Raw genomic sequence first — 24,381 nt, forward strand, 5'->3', positions numbered from 1 at the left:
ATATTCATTATAAGAGATGGTTTGGAATGGGGCCTGTGAGTCTTGCCTGTTTCATAGCTGTCAACTATTATAAATTTTAGAGAATTTTGCATAATATCATAGGATACAAACTGATTAGAAGCTCAGCCCAAAGGAATGTAAACAGGAGGGGTTTGGGAATGAAGGCCTAAATATGGGTCCAGTTGTCTTTCCATAGGAAAATGTGTCAGCATGGCTATTTTCAATGTCTTAGGGGAGCTATGCTTGCATTTTAACCATATATATCTTTATCTAAATTTGGAATTTGCTATACAGGAGACATTTGGCAATGTCCAGAGCTTTTCTTACTTGACATAGCTTGGAAGAGGGTCAGAGGATGCTCCTAGCATCTAGTGCATAGAATCTGGGAATGATGTTAAACATCCTACAGGGCACAGGGCAACCCCCAACCACTAAAAATTATCTGCCATGAAATGGAAATGGTGCCCGAGTTGAGGAATGCTGATTTAGACCTACAGTATCATTATGTAACATGAGCATGTCCAGAACAACTGCCTTTTTCTCGCACAATATTAAGTCCTCAAGTACTAGATTTAGCAACAGATAGCTCATTCCATATGTTCATTTGCATCCTGTTTTTTGTTTGTTTCCATTGTTGTTAAGAGGACAGACATAGGCGTTTGGGGGCACTCTGCAACCACTAAAGATCCAGGATCTCTTCCATGCCAGTCTCTCTCTCACAGGATAGTCAGGAAGGCATTTGTTGAGCTAAGACACTAAGGGTGAAATTTCACGTGCATCAAGTGCAAATTCAGAATGCCGTCTCTTTCCTGCACCTTCTCATTTTCACGTCCCTCTTCTCTTCCTCTTCCTTTCTCCCTTCATTTTCCTTTCTTGCTCCCTCTGACGTGATTCAATATGGAAGTCTGAAAAATGTTTCCTTAGTTCAATTCAGTTCATTTGAATTCTGTGTAACACATATCTATTGGGTATTTTTATATCGCACTAGGAAGGTCTTTTTTTTTTTCCTTAGCTACTTAGAGTGAGGGAATCTTAACACTTTTTTGAATGGGGATAGATGGGGAACTAGGGCTTTCTGGCAGGATTGGCAGAGGCAAGTGAATGAACAAAAGCTCAGTGTTAGCAAACAGCAGAATGCTGCTGGAGAATGACTTACAGTCTTGTTTTTTGGAGTGCGGGGTGGCTTAGGATACTATTGAGAGTTAAAGACCACGAATGTCAGTTGGCTATGGAAATGGAATAAGGCTAATGAAAACAAGTCTACTTTGTTAGGTGACAGGAAAGGATTCTTGAAGATTCTGGGGCAAGGAAATGCCACAAGCAAATAGGTCCATGAGGAAGATTCATCTGGAGAACAGTGGACAGATGGATGGGAAGGCAGGAAAAATGAACATAGGGAATTAGGGAATAGAAGCTTGAGCCAGGGAGAGGGACACTGCAAAGATGTAGGTGAACTAGTGAGACTGAGAGAGCTGTGAGAATGGTCCTGGACTGTACACAGAGTGGGAAAACTGGGACTGATTCAGAGTTGATACATGGCTTCTGGGAGAATGGTGGTCCCCTTTAAAAGAAATATAGATTCAGAAGGAAGAAGCAGTGTGGGGAAATACGAAGGGTTTAACTTTGGATTTGTTAAACTTGAGATATTAGGGAGATCTTCAAGCTGACACTCCTATCCTGCAATTCAGAACCCTAGAATGGAGCTAAAGAGAGAGGTTGCGGGTGGAAAAATAATTTGGGGAAGGTGAGAGTCATTTATATGGAGATGGTAGTTACAGTCCCCCAAACTGGATGAGGACGAGGAGAAAAAGGGACAGCATCTTGGGAAATGCTCTCATTTGAGGGCATGGAAACAGAGTAGAAACAAATGAAAGACAGAAAGAATCATCAGAATGGTTGTCAGAGAATAAGGGTATCCCTGTGGGATAAAAGCTAAGCAAAGGTCGGATTGAAGAAATTAGGGGTGGTTAAAAGCTAGGGGATGGTCACAGAGGATAAACTGAGCAAAGCCTGGTAGACCACTTATTAGGAAGTTGCCATGAACCGCCGAGGGGACAGTTCCTGTAGGTGATCACAGGAGAAACTGGATTGGGAAATCTTCAGAGGCGAAAAGACATGGGTGTTGGAAACAGAGAGAGGAGAGAAAGAGTGGGGGAACAGAGTGGGTGCCTTCCTGGCCTTAAGGCCTCTAAACATGTCTCTTTGCAATAGGAAAAGAGCCCAAATCCCTGACCCCTAATAATAAACGACTTCTTTTCCAGCCTCTACTTCCCCTTCTGTTCCTAAACTGTTTATGAAAAATAAAGTTTGAACATGAAAAACAGAAACTAAAAGGAACCCGACCAAATAGTGTGTACTTAAAATTGGACACAGGAACACCAGCATTTTAGGTTTCCACTCTAAAAAAATAAGGTAAGGACACTATATAATTCCAGATCGTTTTGCCATCATTTGGAAGCTTCCTGATTTGTCAACGAAAGCATTCATGAATGCTTCCTCTCAGGGGCCCTGCTCCTAAATATTCTAGTGCCCTTTACTTCAGGTAAATAGCTGGTGTCTCTTATTTTTTATGCGTTGAGGTGGGCCAAAGAAAATTTTACAATTTTAAAAGGGGATGTAGGAAGGAGGTGTAATGGGCATACACCTATATTAGCAAACCATTTCGTAATTTATTGAATGAAATGGCCAGCCGTGCCATAAAAGCAGTGCTTTTCACAAGACTGGAGAGGCTCTTGCTTGGGTTGCTGCAGACGTACTAATTCTAACCTTACTCAATAACAGACCACTGAGTACACGTGCTCCAGGATTTGTGAAACTCACCACTCCAGCTTCCCAACTGAGAGGGAACGGATTGGAACCTGGAATGACCTGAAGGTGCTCCCTCCCCAGTGGAGATCTTGGAAATACAAACGCGTGGCATTGGAATCCGCTTGGTGGGGGTAGCAGAGACATCATCCTGGCTCCAGGGTTCACAGGGACTTGAGTCCTATTTTGGGCCTCTTGGTCCAAACTAAGGGTGTTGTTTCTGAGAGGACCACCCATTAGTGTGAAAGCAGATCCCCATGAGGTGAGAAATCTCCAAACTGTGCTTCAGTCCTGAAACTCTCTTACCAACTGAATTTCTACGTGGAACCTCAGAGGAGAAAAGTGATACAAGTGGGGTCACTTTTTGGTGACCAGGAGCAGAAGAGGACCACAGTCACACCTTTTCAGTCTTCTTTCATAGCCTGCGGTGACTTTGAGACGGCTCTGAACACAAGGGGCTTAAACAGTGCCCTTTTGCACATCCTCAAGAGAGCAATCAAAGCTGAACAAAATAGCAACTTATAATAGTACCAATAATAATAGAAGATTGCCTCGCACATAGGTCAGTCAATGGCAGTTTTAAGTCCTTTAAACCACTTGATAAATACATCTTGAGGGCCTGCTACACAGTTAAGTGCTGAAAATACACTGATAAAAAGAAGACAAAAACCTGCTCCATCCCATGAAATCGTGAAGAACTCACAGGTCTACTAAAGACATCTTAATGATCTTCAAGGACATTGTGAGGTAGGTGTGACTATTTCTCAGCAGGGGAAAGAGAGACTCAGGAAGAATACGGTGTGACATGCCTGGGGCACTCAGCCCATGAAGCTGGGATCCCACTCATGCCTTTCACCCCAAAGTCAGGTTCATTATCAGAGCTTACCAAGGCTTCAGCGTGCAGGTCTGCAGCAAATTCTCCTCTCTGGGGCGTGGAATCAGACCCAGCAATGCTCCCAGGGTCCCCTAACTGTCCTCAGACCAGGGCAGACAGCCTCATCACCATGACTTCACTAATCTCAGTGCCCATCTTCCCAGTGGTGCTTTAGCAGACAGGTCAAGAGGAATGTTCTGTAATGATTCCATGATACACCCAAAAGACTTATAATGCATTGGAAGAGACCTCCATATAGTATATGTTTTTTTTTTTTTTTTCCTGTGGCAGGGTTTCAGATGTGAAGAAAAAAAATACTAGATCTCTCCTTCAAATTGCTATTCTTTGTTATTTTGTGGATACTTCTGAAGTTTTTCTATTCCTAACTGGGTCCTCATAAAAGCAAACAAGAAATAAGAAAAAAATGGCCTCACTTTAACAGGAGCTGATTACTTCCCTGCCATGACTTGTCTATAAATATTAAAATGTAATAAAATTAAAATAGTCTTTGGGAGGAAGACAGTACAGTAGCCATATTCTGCTTTGACCAAATGAAGTCCACTGAGGTGGACAACACCAGCTTGCTGTTCCGAACGCTAGGCCAATGGAACCACACGCTTCCATATCAACTTAAAGTGCATTTCACAGCTTATTTCTGACTTTATGGCCCTTCTCTCTCATGTCAGACCCACACATTCTTTTATGAAAGGGGTGTCTTGTTAAATTCTTATAAAAGATCAAAATAATTAGAAAGGCTATAGGGAAAAACACATCTGGGGTAAAAAGTAAGCTTATAGTCCACATAAAACTCTGCAAATAGTTTACTGTTCAGGTGGCTGAGATGGGAGATCCATCAAAATTACTAACATTCTGTCTTAGGATTTGCTTCTGACTCAGGTCACAGAGAACCATCACTTGTATTTTGCAACAAAATGATAAATAATAAAAAACAGAGCTCCTCCCCACACCCCGCTTGCCACAAAGAAATCCTCATCACAGTTTTATTATCCTTCAAAAGACAACACAGCTTGCTTTTCGGAATGCTAGGTCAATGGAACAACACGCTTTCATATTAACTTAAAGTGCATTTCACAGCTTATTTCTGATTTTATGGCACTTCTTCTAGTTTTTGCCAGCAGAAAAAAATATCTGCCTTCACAGTGGAAGTCTGACAAGTTATTTCAACTATATTAACAGCAGGCTACAGTCAGTTGCTCTTTTGTGTTTCCTGACATTCCTGCAGTTCCAACTAGAAATAAGGGGTCAAAATGTTGGAGTTTGGGGAGATAACACTGGAATTACACTTAGTCTCAGTCCTCTGTTAAGAAAGACATCAAAAGGAAAACTTTCTGCCAAATACAAATTCTTGGCAATGTGGACCCAGTTCAATGATCAAAAAAGGTGGTCACTACCCTTAAAACCAACCAATCAACCAAAAGGCAGCAAAGAGAAGGTCTCATTTATGCCTGTAACAGATTCTTTTACATTTGTCTTAGCCCAAGTTCTCAAGAAAGCACAGCATGAAGCATGGATCAAGGCACTGACATTTTATTTCAGAGATAGAAGCCGGAAGCAATGGGAGTGAGAAAAAAAGGCGGTGGGGGGGGCGGGGAGGGAGAGGCGGGATGGAAATAGGCAAAGTACTGTGATATGACACATCACTGCACTGGCTACTGCTTTGCAACAAGCCGCTAAGAAACTCGGCCTGTCTCTTGAAAGGGCAGACTTTCCGGAAGGTTCCCGAGGAGTTAACATACCTGGAAATAGCCCAGGGAACAGAGCAAGGAGAACATCTTCCAGCATGGCTCCCTCTGGCCTCCTATGCTATAGCTCCCCAAGAGGGCCTGTCTCCCTTGTACTTTCTGGTTGCTTTGGGCCACTCTGCAGCCACATGTGAAGCATTTGTTCCATTCAAGTTTAGAAGAGGAGGGAGACATGGTTCAAGTGGGAGGTAGTCAACAGAGAAGGAGCAGATAGACAGTCAAGGGATCTGAGAAGGTAACATGGAGGTTCAGTTCAATGTCAGATTTGCATCACAGATTTGATCCTGAGCTTTCCAATGGGCAAAAAATAAGGAAACATTATCATATGGTTCACTACTATCCATAAAATAAGATCAAGCTAGTTGCTCAAAATACAAGTATTCTTGACACTGAGTCATGGAAAATTTTTTTCCTAATGGAGACTGACACTGTTTGAGAGAATAAACAACATCATCATTAATAGAACACAAAATAATGAGTTTCACTGCGTTGTTTCATTATAGACAATGATATACTGGTGAGGCTGTTTTGGTAAATGCTATAGGGGTCTAACAAGGCAGCAGAGAGTGATAAATTCTAAAGTGTACAGGGGAAAGCGTAGATAGCATGTCCTTTAGGCAGTATCCCACAATATTTATTCTCTCAAATGCGCTTTTGATACATTTATGGCACCATTTGTACTCTGGGTGAGTTTCATAACTTCTCTGGGGATATTAATATGTACCACCACAGGGCTATTGCAAGAATTAAACGAATCATATAGAAAACCCTGGTGACGTAAGATCTGAAGCTCAATAAATGACAGCTAATGGCTCCTGGTTAATTTGTCAGGGGGAAGGAGAGAGAAAAGCCTAGGAAAATCCAGAGATTTAAAGCATATGGCTAGGAGTACACACAGTACCTTCAATAACACCAGTGAGAGAGCCAGTTTTGAAAAAAGACAATTATTTCAGTTTGTGACATGCCAAGTCGGAAGGATCAAAAAGATGTTCCTGTGGAAATGCTCATGAAGAAAAATATGGTCAGGAGGACATCACCAAGATGATGACCTGGGAGGCTCCTCAAGTTCCCGCCTCCCACCGAACACAGCTGCCACAATTCCCTCCGAAAAGAATCTAGAAATCACCTGAGTGACTTCTACAAATTGAGTGACTGAGAAAACAGTCACATTGAAATGACGTGGGACAGGCTGAGACACCGTGAATCCCAGCTCCAGGAAAGAAGTCACACAACTGGGAGGGAACCCCCGGCTCTTAGCGGTCCCTGAGAAGCAAAGGGTTTGGACCACACATCTAGCACTCCAATTTCTAAGGTTGCCATCTGAGGGACAGGTCCTCAAGTCATTTAGCTCTGAAAGCCAGTGAGGCTTGAGTTCAAGAGTCCTATAAGACGACAGCAAACAAAGCAACGGCGTTAAGAGGCAGGCGAGCATCCATCATGGTTCTCCCCCCAGGGCTCAGCACAGAGGGAAAACATGCCCACGTCTTTCCCTGGAAGGGGTCTGATTGCATCCTTTACAAGCTGCTGCCTCAAAGGTCCAGCTTTAATCAGAATGCATGTAGGTGCTGACTACAAACCATCCAGGAGCCTGAAGCAGCCAGTAAGCACTTCCCCAAATTCTCCCTCTGGCTCCCTCCAACAATAAAACCAAGGCTCTGTCTTCTTCCTGGAAAAAGCTTATTCATTCAGCTCCCCAAATATTGTGTCTGTTATCCTAGGCATGGGCCCACAAATCAGCCAGCTCTCATAGCCAAAAGGGCTCCGCCTTCCAGAGTCCTACAGAATTATATTAAACAACAACAGCAAAAAAGCAGTTTTCAAATGGGTGAATGAGCAGTCCCTATAAGCAAAGATCTGAACAGACATTTTTCTTTTTTTTTTTTTTTTTAACGTTTATTTATTTTTGAGACAGAGAGAGACAGAGCATGAACGGGGGAGGGTCACAGAGAGAGGGAGACACAGAATCTGAAACAGGCTCCAGGCTCTGAGCTGTCAGCACAGAGCCCGACGCGGGGCTTGAACCCACGGACCGTGAGATCATGACCTGAGCCGAAGTCGGACGCTTAACCGACCGAGCCACCCAGGCGCCCCTGAACAGACATTTTTCCAAAGAAGACATACAAATGGCCAACAGGTACATGACAAAGTGCTGCATATCACTGAACATAAGGGAAATGCAAATCAAAACCGTGAGATATCATCTCACAACTGCTAAAATGTCTAGTATCAAAAAGACAAGAGATAACAAATGCCCGCGAGCAGGTGGAGACAAGTGAACCCTTGTGCACTGTTGGTGAGAATGCAAACTGGTGCAGCCACTGTGGAAGACAGTATGGAGACGCTCAAAAAATTAAAAATAGAACCATCAGAATTATATGATCCAATAATCCCACTCCCAGGCATATCTCCAAAGGCAATGAAATCATTATTTTGAAGAGATATCTGTGTTTCCTTGTTCAATGCAGCACCATTAAAAAGAAAAAAAAACAAATCTAACATTTGCGACAATATGGATGAACTTAGAGGCCATTGTGCTGAGTGACGTAAGTCAGAGAAAGACATATACTATTGCATGGTATCATTCATAGGTAGAATTAAAAAAAAAAAAAGTTGAAGTGAGCCTGGGTGGCTCAGTTGGTTAAGCGTCCGACTTCGGCTCAGGTCTTGATCTCATATGGTTCATGAGTTTGAGCCCCACATTGGACACTGTGCTGACAGCTCGGAGCCTGGAGCCCGCTTCGGATTCTGTGTCTCCCTCTGTCTCTGCCCCTCCCCCACTTGCACTCTGTCTCTCTCTCTTTCCCTTTCTAAAATAAATAAACACTGATTTTTTTTTTAAGTTGAACTTATAGAAACAGAGTGTAGGATGGTAGAATGGTGGCTGTCAGGACTTGGGGGTAGGGGAAATAGGGAGAAGTTGGTAAAAGGGTACAAACTTTCAGTTACAAGATAAATAATATCTGAGGATCCACTATATAACACGGTGACTACGTTGCTAATAGAGTAGAACTCAAGAGTTTTCACCAAAAGGTGGGAAACATGTGAAGTGATGGATATGTTAAGTAACTCAATTGAGTTAATCCACAATGTATATGTGTATCAAATTATCATGTTGTAGCCTTCAAATATATTTGTCATTTTATTTGTCAAATTTTGTTAATTATACCTCAACAAAGCTGAAAAAAAAAAAACCTAGAGGCACATAATTGTCGATTTTGGTTAGAGTTCTAAGATCCTTATGTCTAACGATCTTGGATGATTTCTAATTCCTAAACTACAGACATACTTCTAGGAATAAGGTAGACACAGCTGACTTTCTCCATAGACTTAAGGGAATTTCTCTTCCACTCCCATAAATTTTCTCAGTCTTTGAGGTTTTTTTTTTTTTAATTTGCATTTTTTTTTCTCTGTGTTCTTCCAGACTTCTGGGTGTTTACTCATTTCCATCCCATTTATTCTCTCCTCTCCTGGTCATCTTTACTCTTCTCGCTGCATATTAGTTAAGTAGAATTAAAGGAAACACCTGCTTCTAATTAGTGGCTATGGTAAAATGGCATCCTAATAAGACAGAGGTCAGTGCTTTATTTGGAAGTAGGACCGATGAGAAATTTTAAAATCAATTTGGATCTTTAACTTTCAAGAACTCAATAAGGGTTTGCCGAATAGCTGTGTGGGATTACAACAAGGATAAAAGAAGTGAACGAGCAATGTAGTTTCTGTCCTTAAGGAGTTTAAAATCTAATGAGGAAGATTTTTTAAAAACTTACAATATAGATCAATAATAAAGTGAAACAGTGAAATTAAATGTGGACCTGAATAGTTCAGCCAACTGGTGTTCATAGAATGAAGGGGAATATCTAGGAACAGACAGTTCAGGAAGCCTAAAGCAGACAAGGAAGAAACAGCACAGTAAGCCCTGTCAACGGACACCTGGATCTTTGCTGCTCTGTTTTTGTTTTTTTAAATATTAATAAATTTCTTTTGAGAGACACAGTGCATGCAGGGGAGGGGCAGAGAGAAAGGGAGAATCTCAAGCAGGCCCTGCTATCTCGTTGCAGAACTTGACGCAGGGCTCAAACCCACGAACCTGTGAGATCATGACATGAGCCGATATCAAGAGTCAGATGCGTAACCAACTGAGCCACCCAGATGCCCCGCTTCTTTGTGTTTTTTTTTGACGAGAGGGGTCCTCAGTCTGAATCTGCAGTGTCCTAAAGCTTTTAAATGTCAGGCAGTTCACCCTTCAATAATGAATCACTGTGAATGATCAAAGGTCCTTTCCATCCCCTCCTTTTCCAGTGTGAAGATAAATATGCCTACCTCACCTTCCCCCCACCCACGAAAGAAGGAGGAAGGGAGAAATGGCATCCTTAAAGACTGGCAAAAATGCATGATCATTCAATATCCACAGGAGATTTTGTTACAGAAGAAAAACTAGAGACCTTTAGTACTTGAAATTAGAGACGCTCGTTTCCAGACAGAGGGCAAATGTGATGAGAGAAAATGGCTCAATTGAAAGCTGTTTTTCCAAAAATGTTATAGCAAAGGACAACACTGAGAGAGTGAAGGTGTTTCAAAGGGGTGAACATTTGTAAGGAATGTATTTCTCTTGCTTTAATTTTGCACAGAAGTGACCTCAACATCCTTTTTCAGATAAAGCTGATTTCTGCCCCTAATGAGTATACACAGACACCAGGGGCTTACTCACAATGAAAGAAAGACCAACAAACTTTCAGTAAAAGCTATCTGGTGATAGATTCTTCCCCCTTTGACCTCTTTAGCAGGGGCAAGACAGGTGGCCTATGGATATCTGAAATATTTAAAGTAGGTTTTTAATCATGTTTTAACTTATTCTCTATTCTCACTGTGTCCCTCAAAAAGGTATGTCCAAGTCCTAACCCTTAGTTCCTGCGAATGCAACTGTTATGGACTGAATGTTTGTGCCTCCCTCTCCCAATTCATACACTGGAATCCTAACTCCCAACATGATGGTCTTGAAAGGTGGGGCCTTTGGAAGGTAATCGGGTCATGAGGGTGGAGCCCTCCTAATAGGATTAGTGCCTTTTTAAATAGACCCCAGAAAGCTGTCTCAGCCTCTTTGACGGCCATATGCAGCCCAGAAAATAATCCACACACACCAGAATCTGACCATCCCCATCTTGGACTTCCGGCCTCCAGAACAGTGAGAAATAAATTTCTGTTGTTTATAAGCCACCCAGTTTATAGCATGTTGCTATAGCATCCTGAATGAAGGCAGTGACCTTATTTAGATATAGGGTATTTTCAGATATAATTAAATTAATGAACTTAGGATGAGATCATCCTGTACTGAAGGTGCAGCCATAACCCAAGGAATGTCAAAGGTTACTGAGAGCCAGAAGAAGATAAAAGCAGGGGACAGAAATCTCCCTCAGGGCCTCCAGAAAGAACCCACCCTGCTGACCCCTCCGGGTCAAGCTTCTGGCCTCCAGAATAAATTTCCATTGTTTTAAGCCACCCAGTTTGTGAAGATTCATTATGGCAACCCTAAGAAGCCAATCGACTCTACCAAGAGCAAGAATTTTAAAAATGGTTTTGAACAAAACAGAAAGGCCCATCTGCCATATTTTATCTTCCCAGAATCATGAGAATATTCCGGGCTCGAAAGGAACTAATTTAAAAAGAAACCAATGTACAAATGCTTTGCTATAAATATTCCAAGCAAAAGCCTCATTAATTTGAACTAATTGGAGGGAAGGCACTTCTGAAATAGTAAAGAATAATGACAGAATATTTTTGTATACCAATATATTATCTGAAGGAGGTTTCATGCATGTCTAAGAATGATAGTGCAGTAATTAATAGACATATCTTTCACAGCCTCTCCATGAACTGCAAGATAAAGCTCACATACAAGAGTACTAAGCTAAGCACTAGTCTCTGATCTGGATGGTGCTCATCTTCCTGCATTATCTCCGGCAGTACCTCCAATACCTTCTGCCTTCAGTAATACGAAATCACTTGCACATCAGGATGAAGGCCGCTGTGCTTTCGTGTGTACTGTTGTCTTTCTCTAAAACTCCCTAGTTAATATCAACGACCATTTATTCAGCTTCTGTCATTGATCAACCAGTAAATAAGGTTGGCATTTAATAAACATTACATGGTTCAATTTTTGTAACACTTAAAGCTCTATGTTATCATAGAGGTGAGGAAAAAGTCATAGGGGTCAAGTGATATGTCCAAGGTCATACAAGTTAGGAAGTCTTGATTTGAATCCATCACTCTCTGATAACCAAAGCCCTTGTTCACACTCTTTCCTCTTTTGAGTTGAGCTCTTACTCATCCTTCAAGATCTAGCTGAATGTCACCTCAGCAGGAAGCTTTTTCAACACCTCCAGGCAAATAGACTGCAGTTTGTATTTCATTATCATGCCACGTATCTTTGTATCTAGGAATACAAATCCCTGTAATTGGCCAAGGGGGGGAAAATACACACACACACACACACACACACAGAGTCAATTCTGGTTACTTGTGGTAGTTATACAAAGTCACAGTGAATACTGAACCGCTGTCCCTAGGGGAAATACACACATACACACACACCCACACCCACACCCCCCCCCCCCCACCTCTCACATAGATTAGAGTCTTCAATTCTAAAAACAATTTATCCTGTTAGGTCCTATTTTCTTTAAATTTTTTTAAAGTTTTATTTATTTTTGAGAGACAGAGAGAGAGCGAGCAGGGGAGGGGCAGAGAGAAAGGGAGGCACAGAATCCAAAGCAGGCTCCAGGCTCTGAGCTGTCAGCACAGAGCTTGATGCAGGGCTCGAACCCACGAACCCTGAGATCATGACCCGATCCAAAGTAGGTTGCTTAACTGACTGAGCCACCCAGGTGCCCCAGGTTCTGTTTGCATTATTTTACAAATGAGAAAATGAAGGTTCGTAATGTGAAGTAACTTGCCTGAGATTGCCCCCACTAACATGTGCCAGAACTGGTATTCAAGCTCCATTCAACTAGCTCCAGAGCCTAAGCTTCTCGAGCTACCTGCACTGCCTGGGTCCCCTCTATCCTCTGTGCATCTCTATGACGGGTAAAACGAGAAGAGCTCACCTAGTTCAACCTCAGTTGGGAATGCAGAAGACTCAAATTTTTACTGCTCTGTACATGCATGACTGAAAAATTTGTGAGTACTGATTTGGGGACTACAAATACATTTTAGCAAGTGGGCAATTTTCTGAAGGTGTAGCCACCTAGCCTCGGTCCCTGTTGGGTCTGGCTGATACATATATGAGACCTGCGGCTGTCAAACAGATTCTCTAGTAAGGAGGTCTCATCACACTGCTTTTCTGATGATTCTGGATTTTTCTCAGAGGGCTCTACAATGAACACATGTGGACCTTGTCCTTGAACACCTCTAAACTCTGTTTAGAAGTTAACACCTCCCATCTACCCCTCACTTAGACCTTGCATTAAAAGTTAAAAAGGGGCATCTGGGTGACTCAGTCGGTTGAGTGTCCAACTTTGGCTCACATCATGATCTCACGGTTTGCAGGTTCGAGCCCCATGTCAGGCTCTGTGCTGACAGCTCGGAGCCTGGAGCCTGCTTCGGATTCTGTGTCTCCCTCTTTCTTGCTGCTCCTCCCCGCTCACACGCTGTCTCTCTCTCAAAAATAAATGAAGATTAAAAAATATTTTTTTTAAAGTTAAAAAGATGTTTGAAGGGCACCTGGGTAGCTCAGTCGGTTAAGCATCCAGCTTCAGCTTGGGTCATGATCTCACGGTTCTTGGTTTCGAGCCCTGCATCGGGCTCTGTGCTGACAGCTCAGAGCCTGGAGCTTGCTTGGGATTTTGTGTCTTCCTCTCGCTGACTCTCCCCTGCTCCCACTCTGTCTCTCAAAAATAAATGAAATGTTAAAGAATTTAAAAAAAAAGTTAAAAAGATATCTGAGTGAAAAACAGAGCATCTTTACACTGTCCATTAAATCACCTCTCAGAGACAACAATGCTTTCTGCTTTCAAAGAAGGCTGTATCTGAATGTCTGGGGTGTTTGGGGATATAGCACAGGGTTGCACTGCAGGAACAGGAAATGTATACATTGCTTTTGGTTATGTGAACTCTGACACATAGTACTCTGGGGAGCCCTTGGGGCCTGAGTACCCTCTATGAAGCCAAGTTTGTCTTACCTGTAAACAAATGAGCACTTCTGAATAATTCATTAAATTTTACTGATCCTGTCAGGGTAAATGATCTGTTTAGTGCTGACTGGATTAAGGGCAGGAGACAAGGGCTTTGGAACGCCAAGCCTCACCTTCACCTGACACATCAGGAATCTTCTAGGACGATGGGGTATCAGCTTGGCTATTGGGGACCACCACACTAAATCGGCCACTGAGACCAATCTGGGGTCGGAGGCAGGGCTGATATGTCAGGGTTAAAGATATCCCAAATGGTTCCCATAGAGGTGAGATCAATGTTCCATTAGATTCACCCTCCAATCCCTTCCTCTGAGCTCCCTCCACCGTGGACAAAACTCCACAAACACTCACATACACACCAGCTAGAACATTCCCTTGTAACTTCGTCTTTGATTCTGTCCTGGGGTTCCTCACAAAACAGGCACACAGAAAGTTTAGTAAAAGCTGCCATATGGCCAGCCTGGGATGGGCCAAGGAGGTGGGAGATACATCTGGAGATGGGGCTGGGGGGAGGGAGAGGGATTATACACAAAGCAAAAGATAGTCTCTTTTGGAAAATGGAAACTGAGAAACCTGAGAAAGACAGCATGAAAGTCATTTTATGTGTAAAGCTGCTTCTCAACTGAAGGTTAAGAAGTTTGGCTTGGGAGAATTTCTTTCCTAAAATGCTTTCACTTCCATTCACTATATCTGAGCACTCAATCATGAGTCACATCAAAGGGCCGTTGAGGCTGATAACTAAGGTTTCCTTAAGAGGGGTCAGCCATTTCAAACAGGACTTGATCAGATAGAATGATAACAATGAACTTTTCTTCTGGGAACTGGATTGGCTGGAAAGTCCCATTTGTTACTCATACTTTTGTCCTTTCTTTCTCTGGAGTAATTTCCACGGAGGCTTTTCTTTTCTTAATAGTTACTATTTTTTCCCCCAGAACAAATAACTGCAGTGTTATTCTCTGCCCTTTCGATATGACTATCATTATGTTTTTCTTACTTTTCTTCACTCACCCAGTCCACAATATTTTATAAAACAGATATAAATGGTCCTTACTAAATACTCAGTAATAGGCCTTCAGAACAGGGTCACCATTACGGTTTAGGTTTTGTTTTGAATACAGCCTGTTTTTATTGTTCTAGCATTTTCTTTGCAGAAGGCTCCTACATGCTTCTACTTCTCCAAAAAACAAGAGTCATATCTTATGGAGCAGGTTATTTGTTGGGTGCCAGGCATAGTTCTAGGCTCTGGAGACACACAGATCAACAAGACACTCAGGGGCTTGCCTTTGTATCACTTTTATTCTAGTGGGAAAGGCAGTTAATAAACAACTATGGGTCTCAGGTGATGATAAGAGCTAAGGAGGGAGTTAGAACCACCGCTATTTCCATCACCATGTTTTATCATTGCCAATAGGAATCCAGTATAAATGCTACAAACACAAAGGGAGCCCATGGTGCCATAGTTGTTTCTCAGCCTTGATTTCACATTGGCTGTAGATCCATTCACTGACTTATCCTGGGACTCTGCAGTTCAATCAGGCCATGATCTGTCACTTCCAAAATTCAGTAGGGGGCCTCATTTGTGCTCTAATCACATAGTATCATAACTATTCACAGACTTCCAAAATCATTTCTATTCAGACCCTTGTCCTTATCTGACCTTGACATACTGAAAGCATTTATGAAGCCTGCAATTTATTCCTTTCTCTTTTAATCTGAGTTATTGGCTGAACTGTTGGTCATTCTTGGTTAAACTTCCTTTACCTTTAGGCAGAAATCTTTGTGGCTGTGAACTGCTGTGATAAAACTTTTAAAATGGCTAATCTTTATGGAGAAAGTCTTCTTGGGTCATACAATTCTTTTCTTTCCTTTTTTTAACTTACATTTTCATTCCCTGCAGCCTATCTTTGCCTCCTGTGAAAGACTTTCATATATTTTTGTTTCTTCTCTAGGGCAGTAAAGATATCTGTATTCTTGTAAACTTCCATTTGAGAAGGAATCACTGTCCTACGATGAGATCAAACTGCAAATTATTGTTTCTTTATTCTGATGTGATTATTTTTCTATAGGCAAGTAAATTTTACCTGGTCTCATTAGTCTGATGAAGTTACTAAATAGAGTTACAATCTTAGGAGCACCTGGGTGGCTCAGTCGGTTAAGGGTCCAACTTTGGCTCAGGTCATATCTCACCGTTCATGGGTTCAAGTCCCAAGTTAGGCTCTGTGTCGACAGCTCGAAGACTAGAGCCTGCTTCGGATTCTGTGTCTCCCTCTCTCTGCCCCTTCCCTGATTCACGCTCTGTCTCTGTCTGTCTCTCTCTCTCTGTCTCAAAGTAAAATAAAATAAAATAAAAATAGAGTTACAACCTTAGAGGTCTAACTCAGTCTCTCCTTTCCTGAGCAACTTTGAATCAATTATTATTATCTACCTTTCCATCAATCCATCTTAATAAAGATTAAAAAAATCGGTGATATCTTGGTATTATTTGCTAAGGAAAGATTCCAGCCATAGAAGTTTCTACACAGAGTGATGACAATTGTTCACAACACTACACTTTTCTAACAGCAGTGATTAAGGAGTACAGATCAAGTGTCTTCAAAGTTAGGTGGGAAACCATAATTAGACAAAATCTTGAAAAACACCACAATCCACCCCATGGAAAATGGAGGAGAAAATTCTATTTTTGCCCCAAATTATGTCAACAAGATTGCTAGATCAATGAAGTGTTAGAACAAAGAAAGACTGTTTGGTTGTGAAATATTATTATTAAGAAAATTTAAATAAAATAAAGGATTATAGCACATCTCTGAACACATTTCTTTTTGAAGGCATCCTTCTTAGTAACTGGAAGGTTATAGATCTTACCTACCATTTTAAGCCCTACACTTCCTTCAAGGAATTTGTAGATTTTTATTTACTTTTAAGAAGGTATTATCTAATTCTTTTTACTAAATTTGTCCTGCCTGTGCTCTCACCTAATCGCTGTGACAAAAATTGGAAAGTTCACTCTTGCTCTCACATCCACATGTTTATGTCAAATAAACATGCCTTTTGAATATAAATTTTTGACAGTCACTCATAACAAATTAACTAGTTAATTAAAAGGGAGTGGAGAGAATCTAGACATATCTCCTAGGCAGAAAATCAAGTCCTTATTAGAATCAGCTCTTTGATTTTTTAAAAGCTACCAAATAATCATTCATTTTATCACTCTCAGAATTTTATCCTCCACTGCATTGATCTCTAAGTGGCATATGACTCTTAAACAGAGGGTATTATACAGGGGAATAAAGATACTTAAAGTGGATGAAAGGTGGTGTTGGAGGTGCAAATCATTCAAATACACATTCTCTCCTGTGTTTTCCATCTCTTACATGTAAATTTAATGCAGATGCTTTTCTATATAGCATAGGTATCAACATGGTGACTCACTTGCTTTAAGTATTTGGTGATATGTTCAATGAAAAATGTTATTATTTATGGAAGGCTTTATTTCACACACGACGACAATCTCCGTGGGATCTTGTTAAGTGTTGGATTTAGATCATGGAGTAGTACACTTGACAATGAATGGGTCTTTGAAATACAGTGTCACTAGCACTTACTCCATCATTATCATTTATTCATTATCAGCTATTTGTTGTATGTGGTGAAAATTTGGCAAATTGGAGATCCTTCTCTGAGAGTTTGGAATTAGGACTGGAAGTTTCCAATTGCTGGTCTCTTGAAGACAGAAGATGCTAAGTCTGGAGGCATGACATTTTCCAGTAGGTGAACTGAATAATTGAGAAAGATACTCTGCCAAAGCTAAGAACAACAGGATACGGTGGGGGAGGGAGGAAAAGGGGGAGATAGAGAGAGAGAAAGCGAGACAGTAAGTGCTCTTTGTATTTGTTTCAGGAGTCAGGCTGCATTCTTGCCCTGGGGTTCTGAGACAACCCTGCATCCTTACAATAAATTCCCCTTTTGTCTGTGGAAGCTAAAAAAAAATGGTTTCTATTGCCTGCAACCAAAGTTTTCTAATAGTTACATGTCTCTGAAGTAATATCAGAGAACTCAAAGTATTTGTTCTAAGATTCATTGATTTTTAATTTTCTGATATTCTTCAGAGGAACAAAGTCTGGCTTACAAAATCACCAGTTGTGGGTGTGATTCTTCACAAACCTTTTTGGTTCTTTATTTTGGTCTTTCACTCTTTATTTTTCTCTTTGTCTGGGTCTCTTTCTGCTTATTTAAGGCTTCATGGAAAGGTTTATTAAGGTTATCTCACTTATCCAAAACTCTACAAGAAGAGGCAAAATGATGGTTTGAATCCAGTTCCTTGTAATATCAGCATCGCTTTTCTCTCCTATGCTGTCACTCTTGTACAGCACTGCAATGGAAATGAGGAGGGAAAAGAGATTTTCCCTCATTATCTGGAGAGACGAGAATATGAATTCTTAGAAAAAATTAACACAAATCTAAAAGTAAAGATAAGAATGACATTAAAACCATCCCAAAGAATGTTATGCTTTTACTAGACCATTCCCAAAACAGAATCTCATTTTCCCTCTTTCTGACAGATCCGATAGGCTATCCCTGTGCATTGTCTTGTAATCCTTGTGGATGATCACATCACTAATGCGATAGCTCTTTGGGGTGTAGATGTGGCTTCTGACTGATTTATGACCTGCACATCCCTTACCACAATAAGTTCTCATCAAGATGCCCTGTGCCCTTTGCAGCTGCAGTTGCTATTTGCAAGGTTTGTTTCTATCTGCAGTTCTACCCTTTAACCTCATAATCTGCCCAAAGTCTTTGTTTAAAATGAGCCATCCCGTTTCTGCTTGCTGCATACCAATGTAATGTGTCAGATGTGATGATTTCCCAGCATTCCATGGCTCTGCTCCATCTTCTGGGTAGTTTGTATAAACCTCCTCCGGTCATTGCACTTAAGCTCATCCTGTAACAGCTGTTTGGGTAGCCTGCTGTCATCCCTATTCTCTGCTTGGACAATCCCGAGACACTGTTATGACAAGTATCACTCTAAACTATTAATCAACACAAAATGTGCAAAACATAGTGTTAAAGGACAGGATGTGTTGTTCTTCTTTGTGATTTAGTTGGGATGGATGAAGCTCTACACAGAAGAGGCAATGCCTGAGCCAAATGAGTGTCTCTAATAACTGATCACATAAAGACCCATGGAGTATGTAGGAAATGAACTTGGTTTAAAAGATGACTGAGGTTTTTAATAGTGAGTGGTAGGGAGAGATGGTACTGGAGGGCATATAACAACCACTGCTTGTGGAAAACTCACTATGGTCCAAACCCTGCCCTAAAGTCTCTATATGCATCATCTCCATGAATCTGCACAGAAATTATTAAGGTCCGTACTAATATTTTTCTCCATTTTTATGAATAAGCAGTAGAGACTCCTACAAGTCATTTGTTCAAGTGGAGGAACAGAAGTTCAAACACAGAACTTTCATGCTCTTAAAGTGTAGGTTACAGTAAACAGCCTGGGCAAAGACATGGTGGGAGAAATATGGCACACATTTTTCAGAATATTGGAACATTAAAAAAAGTAAACTGGAATTAGCAGTTGCCACAGCTACAGGCAATTAGATGGATGCCTTTGGAAATTCTTGGGCAGGGTAGGGGTATGATGAAGGAATGGTTTAGAAAACTCAAAGGAGAAAAATGACTGGCTTTGAAGATTAGGTCAAAGCAAGAATATATACATATATATATATGTATATACACATATATTATGTTATATATGGGGTTGGTGTAGGAAGATAAAGAAAAGGAAAGCTGTTTGGGCCACTGAAAGGAACAAATCAGAGGGCTATAGCTTGTTCTTCCATGGTGAGAGGGCTTCTTTCCTACCAAACGTTCACCCAGATGATTCAGACTTTGTAAGCAATTGGTCCCAGAACAAATGAAGTATAAAAAAAAAATACCGAAAGATACATATTTAAAATAAGCTTGTCCTCATCCTCAACGTTTTTGCTCTACTTTCCACCCCTAACCTTAAAATAGTCTTTTGAATTTTATGAAAAATAAAATTTCACTTCTGGAAAAAATGTAGTAAGTGTGGCTATAAAAATAAAAGCATAATACTTACAAATACTTAGAAAAGTCCAGAGGAAGAAATAGTTAGACACATGTGGATTAAATTGTTTTATGTTGTTCACCATAGTCTACAAACAAATGATTCTAGTAGTCTCTCTCTCTCTCTCTCTCTCTCTCTCTTCAATAGTATATATTTCAGTTGATTTGGAGTTTGGACTGCTAAGCAGAGAAATCAAAGTTGGGGTCCTTACCAGCAATGTCTATGGTGTTGTTGGCCAGTTAGTTCACTAATCATTTTGATTGATTTTTTAAAATGCAAAAAAAAAAAAAAAATCTGCAGGAAAATCACAAAAGACACATTTCTCTACTTTTTATCAAAGAATATTTGAGATAGGAGTTTTAGAAAAGGAGACTGGAAGAACTTGTTCCATTAGCTGTGTCCAAGAACTGGGGTAGACAGCTGGACCCGATCTAACAAATACCAGAGGTACACAGGAGAGTTCTTCCTCTTAAAATCCTCTTCACAGTTCCCCAACAGGGATTCCTCTCTGAGACTTTGCTCACTACAATCCAGCTTACAGTGGATTTTTTAAATCTTTGATTTATTTTACCCACACCATCTTTATGTGCCCTTAATGTTTTTGCACACTGATACCTCTTTTGCATTTCTCTTTAAACTGCATCCAAGTTTTACCAAATATCGTAAACTTTCTGTAAATAAAACCTTTGTGAGGAAAATCAGCATAATACTTCTGAATAAATAAGTTATAACCAGGACTCTCTTACTCAGATCAAAGAGCAGCAGAAAAATGTAAAGATTAAGGAAGAACAAAGGATTTATCAACTTTCTATTTTTAAACATCTGGTCATTTCTTTCTGTAAGAATTGTAATATGGTGGCAGGGGGTATGCCACCTGTAATATGTAATATGTAATATGGTGGCAGACAACGTATGTTGTATGTTTTAATTCAAAAATTCATTCTGTGTTTTCATGTGTTTCCACACCATCTTTGTTTTATGACCAAAGCATGTCACATCCCCAAAGACTCAACAATTGAAAGACAGCCTAGAAATTTGAGTCAAATTGTGAGGCAGATGAAAAATGAGTCAGTCATGACAGCATCTAAAATAGGTATGGAAGAATCCAACTAAACGACAGACTTTTTATGTGCCATAAACTAGAAGCCTTAATTATGATTCCTGAACCCATTCATTTTCAAGTCTGAAAGTCAATAGAATGATTTTTAATTGGCCACTGAAGATTCTTAAATCACTTAAAAAAATTGAGCAAGTATTTAAATCCCACAGAAAGTTCAGGAAAATAATGGGAGATTTACCACCCAAGTTTCATCAGCAACTTTAGGTTCATAGTTGAAGGTGAAGAAATAATGACGACCCAAATTATTTTTCAGAAGTAAAACTGATGCATAGTGCAACTGTGAGAGACTGGTGATACTATTTAACCTACAAAATGATCTGATTTATTATTTTCCAAACTACTTGATTAACCCGTAAATTCTATATAATGAGAAACATGTTTTTGAAGCATGGTTGCCTGATCCACGTTCTTTAATTAACACATGTTGTCCTAATATTTGTATTCACTAGACAAATAATTTGATTTTTCCATTTCCTCCACGGCCTTGACAGACACAAATAAAACTTGTGGTAGATGAAACCAGTTGTTTGGGATTGCATGTGAAATGGCCTTTTTCAGGCCTTTTTATTATCTTACAGTTTTCCAACAATCATGTTGTTTATGAAATCATCTTTAGTTAAAATTTTACAGCCAACCATTCCTCTTTCCAAAGTTTCTTCCAGTTCCTGTTTACATACATGCGTTTATTCATTCTCGTTAAACATCTAACGTATTCCAGGCGCTGTATGCCATATTTGTTTATATCCCTGTTTCCTGGATATGCCCAACTCAAGTTCTGCTACACTGTTGTTCGTTCTCTATGCAATTTCCTCTCTGTTCTCTCCATCAAACTAACCCTCACCCATCCTTCAAGAATCAGCTTATTTCACTCAAGTTCAACTTTTGTTCTTGACCACTCTAACTCACAGTGATCTTGGCCACTCAATCCAAATCACTCTTGTACTGACTTCTATAATTAGTGCATTCTTCTGTGGTTACTGAACTTTCTTGTCAAACATGTCTTATTAGCCTGCAAGCTGGCAAGAGCTGTGTTAGGAACCCTAGGAAGAACTTTTCACATGGCTCTGAACACAATGAATCTTTAGCGCTCTAAATGATAGGTTGAAGGAAGAAAGAATTATTAAATGGCTGACTGAATGACAGTGAAGAAATGAATCTGACTGGTTGCCCAGAAGTCATCAAAGCACAGAAACTGTGTCAGGAAGGTAAAGGGAAGCATGTTATTTCCCAAAGGGGTAAAGAAACATGGCACAAGAGACTTACTTTTATTCAATATAATGAATCTAACAGCAATGTTGAAGTCTTGAAGGATCTGCAAGCCAGTTGTTTTGGAATCTCTTGCCAAACTCTGCTAGTTCACTGCAATGAAAACATGATCTAAATAGATAAGATGGGATCATAGACAAATCGTGATGCAGACAGAACTTCCCTCAAACTTTCATGCTTTTCACTATAGATAGGTTGCAGGATCCTCAAACTAAACCTCTCCACCAAAGGGAGCTGATAAAAAGATTGTGGTTACAATACATTTTGCACCTGGGAAACAGGTGATGACAAAGCATAAGTTGGGTGCTAGAGATTAAAAACAAACTATACATATATACAGTGTATGACATATATACATATGTGTGTCTATCACTGAAATACATATGACTGAATCTTCTGTCTCTAGGAACATATTCAGCATAGTGACCATGCAAAACACAAAACAAAAACAAAACAACAACAAAAAACTCCTTCCCTGCAAACACGCTTGTCCTCCTCTCCCTGCCAATCACCTAGGCTTGTCCTTCCTAAGGTCCACTCTGTCTTACACATTACTTGGCCACCTTTTTTTCACAATCTATTCAGTTCCATTGGTTTATAGCTGAGGAAGATGTCTCCCAGAGAACACTTAAACAACAGATTTCACTGCCTTAACAACAAAAGCAAAGACAGTCTGGAGATTTGGAAAAAGCACTCCAAACATTTGGAAATTGATTTGGATATTTTGCTGGTTTTGGCAACACTTAAGTCAAACTGGACAGGCTGCTGATTAATTTGCTGAGATACAGGACTGGACTCCCTTTCACACTTTAGGCCCAAATCGGCTGCTCTACGTAGCCTTCAAGAAAAGATGGCCAAAGCAAGTGTAGCATTCCTGACTCATATGTTACCCAGCATGTGTCATTTTCCTTTTTGTAACACGATTACATTTATGATTATTTGCTTAATGACTTTCCCTCGACTGAAAGCCCATAAGGGCAGGAACGGTGTTGTCTTCTTCACTCCTGTATCCCTAGTGTCATTATGGCATCAAGGCAATAGTCCATAAATACCATGCAGGCTGAATGAATAAAACAGTGTTCTGAATTCAAATTTAGGTCCTCATTAGGAAACAGGACCACATGACTCAATAAGACAGTGACTAATTTCTGAATGCTCATTTAATTTTAGAGGCCAAGAAGGACAATCTTTCCGTCTTAGAATTGTTTGGGTATTTAATTATAGTAAATTAACAAAGAATATTTCTTCATGATAGAAAACCCCTCCCAAACAATAGTTTGCTGCTTACACTTGTATCCCTCTTATTTTTGTGAAAAGCCTACCGGAGTTTTAGATTGTATTAGTGAAGCCAAAGCAAGGATAGATACAGGAAATGGGGGAAAATATAACTAAATACATGGAGGAATAAATACTTTAAAAGAGAAATGGGGAGTTTTTGGCAAGGCAGACTATTAAGCATTTTCTGAGGAAACCATGTATTTCTCCAAAAAAGCAGCTGGTCATTTGGGCACTGAGTCTCCAACCTGCTGGATGGTTTTTAAAGAGGAAAGGGACAGGAAACCCTAGCAAACTCTGTCAGTCCTGAAAGAGTCACTGCCAGTGCTGTACCATTTAATAAGGTATATCCACTCTGGAACACATGAATATATGCTGTCAACATAGAAGAGGAAAATGAATGTTAAATTCTACCATGAATCTGAAGAGGCTACACTTTTAAATATTTCATTAATTGGGATATACCATAGTTACACTTAAAATTCTTGTGTGCTTTTAAAATCAGAAAACATGATTTTCTACATAGGAATACAGGGAGTTTTTGAGGAAAAAGTCCTTAACTATAAGGAAATTTTGTAAACACGGATGGGAAGTCTTAAACCCATATTCCACCCGGCCTCATTTTGATGGCCTCAATAATTGGTTATGATCTCTCAAGAAATGTTAGACTCAGATATAAACATCTAGAGATATTTTTATGTCTCTCTATTTTTATTTATCTCGTAGTTTCCAAGATTCATTTCATATTCTCAATTGCTCTGTCAATTTTTAAAGATGGCTGAGCCAAGTGATGGCCACATGAAATGAAAGTGATGTATGGAGAAAAGGCAAACAGGAGACATTATTTTGTGTCTTTCAATATCAACTCAACAAGGTATAAAATGGAAAAAAAAATGTTTTGATTTCCCTGCCTTATGGAAAATTCAATTTAAGTGGTCGTTATGTCTCTAGGTGACGTTACTCTGAGAGTGGACCATAACATTGACATATTATACTGC

The 24,381-nt window shown here is 40.2% G+C and overlaps 1 protein-coding gene across 2 annotated transcripts in view; it reads right to left on the minus strand.

The window, feature by feature from the left end:
* GPC6 (glypican 6) overlaps nucleotides 1-24,381 on the minus strand; it is a 1,113,151-nt gene that overhangs the window by 463,901 nt on the left and 624,869 nt on the right. The gene's annotated exons all lie outside the window — the stretch shown is intronic.

Source organism: Panthera pardus, unplaced genomic scaffold, assembly GCF_024362965.1.
Source record: "Panthera pardus isolate Hobbes unplaced genomic scaffold, ASM2436296v1 HiC_scaffold_1, whole genome shotgun sequence".
In the NCBI taxonomy this organism is placed as follows: Eukaryota; Metazoa; Chordata; class Mammalia; order Carnivora; family Felidae; genus Panthera; species Panthera pardus.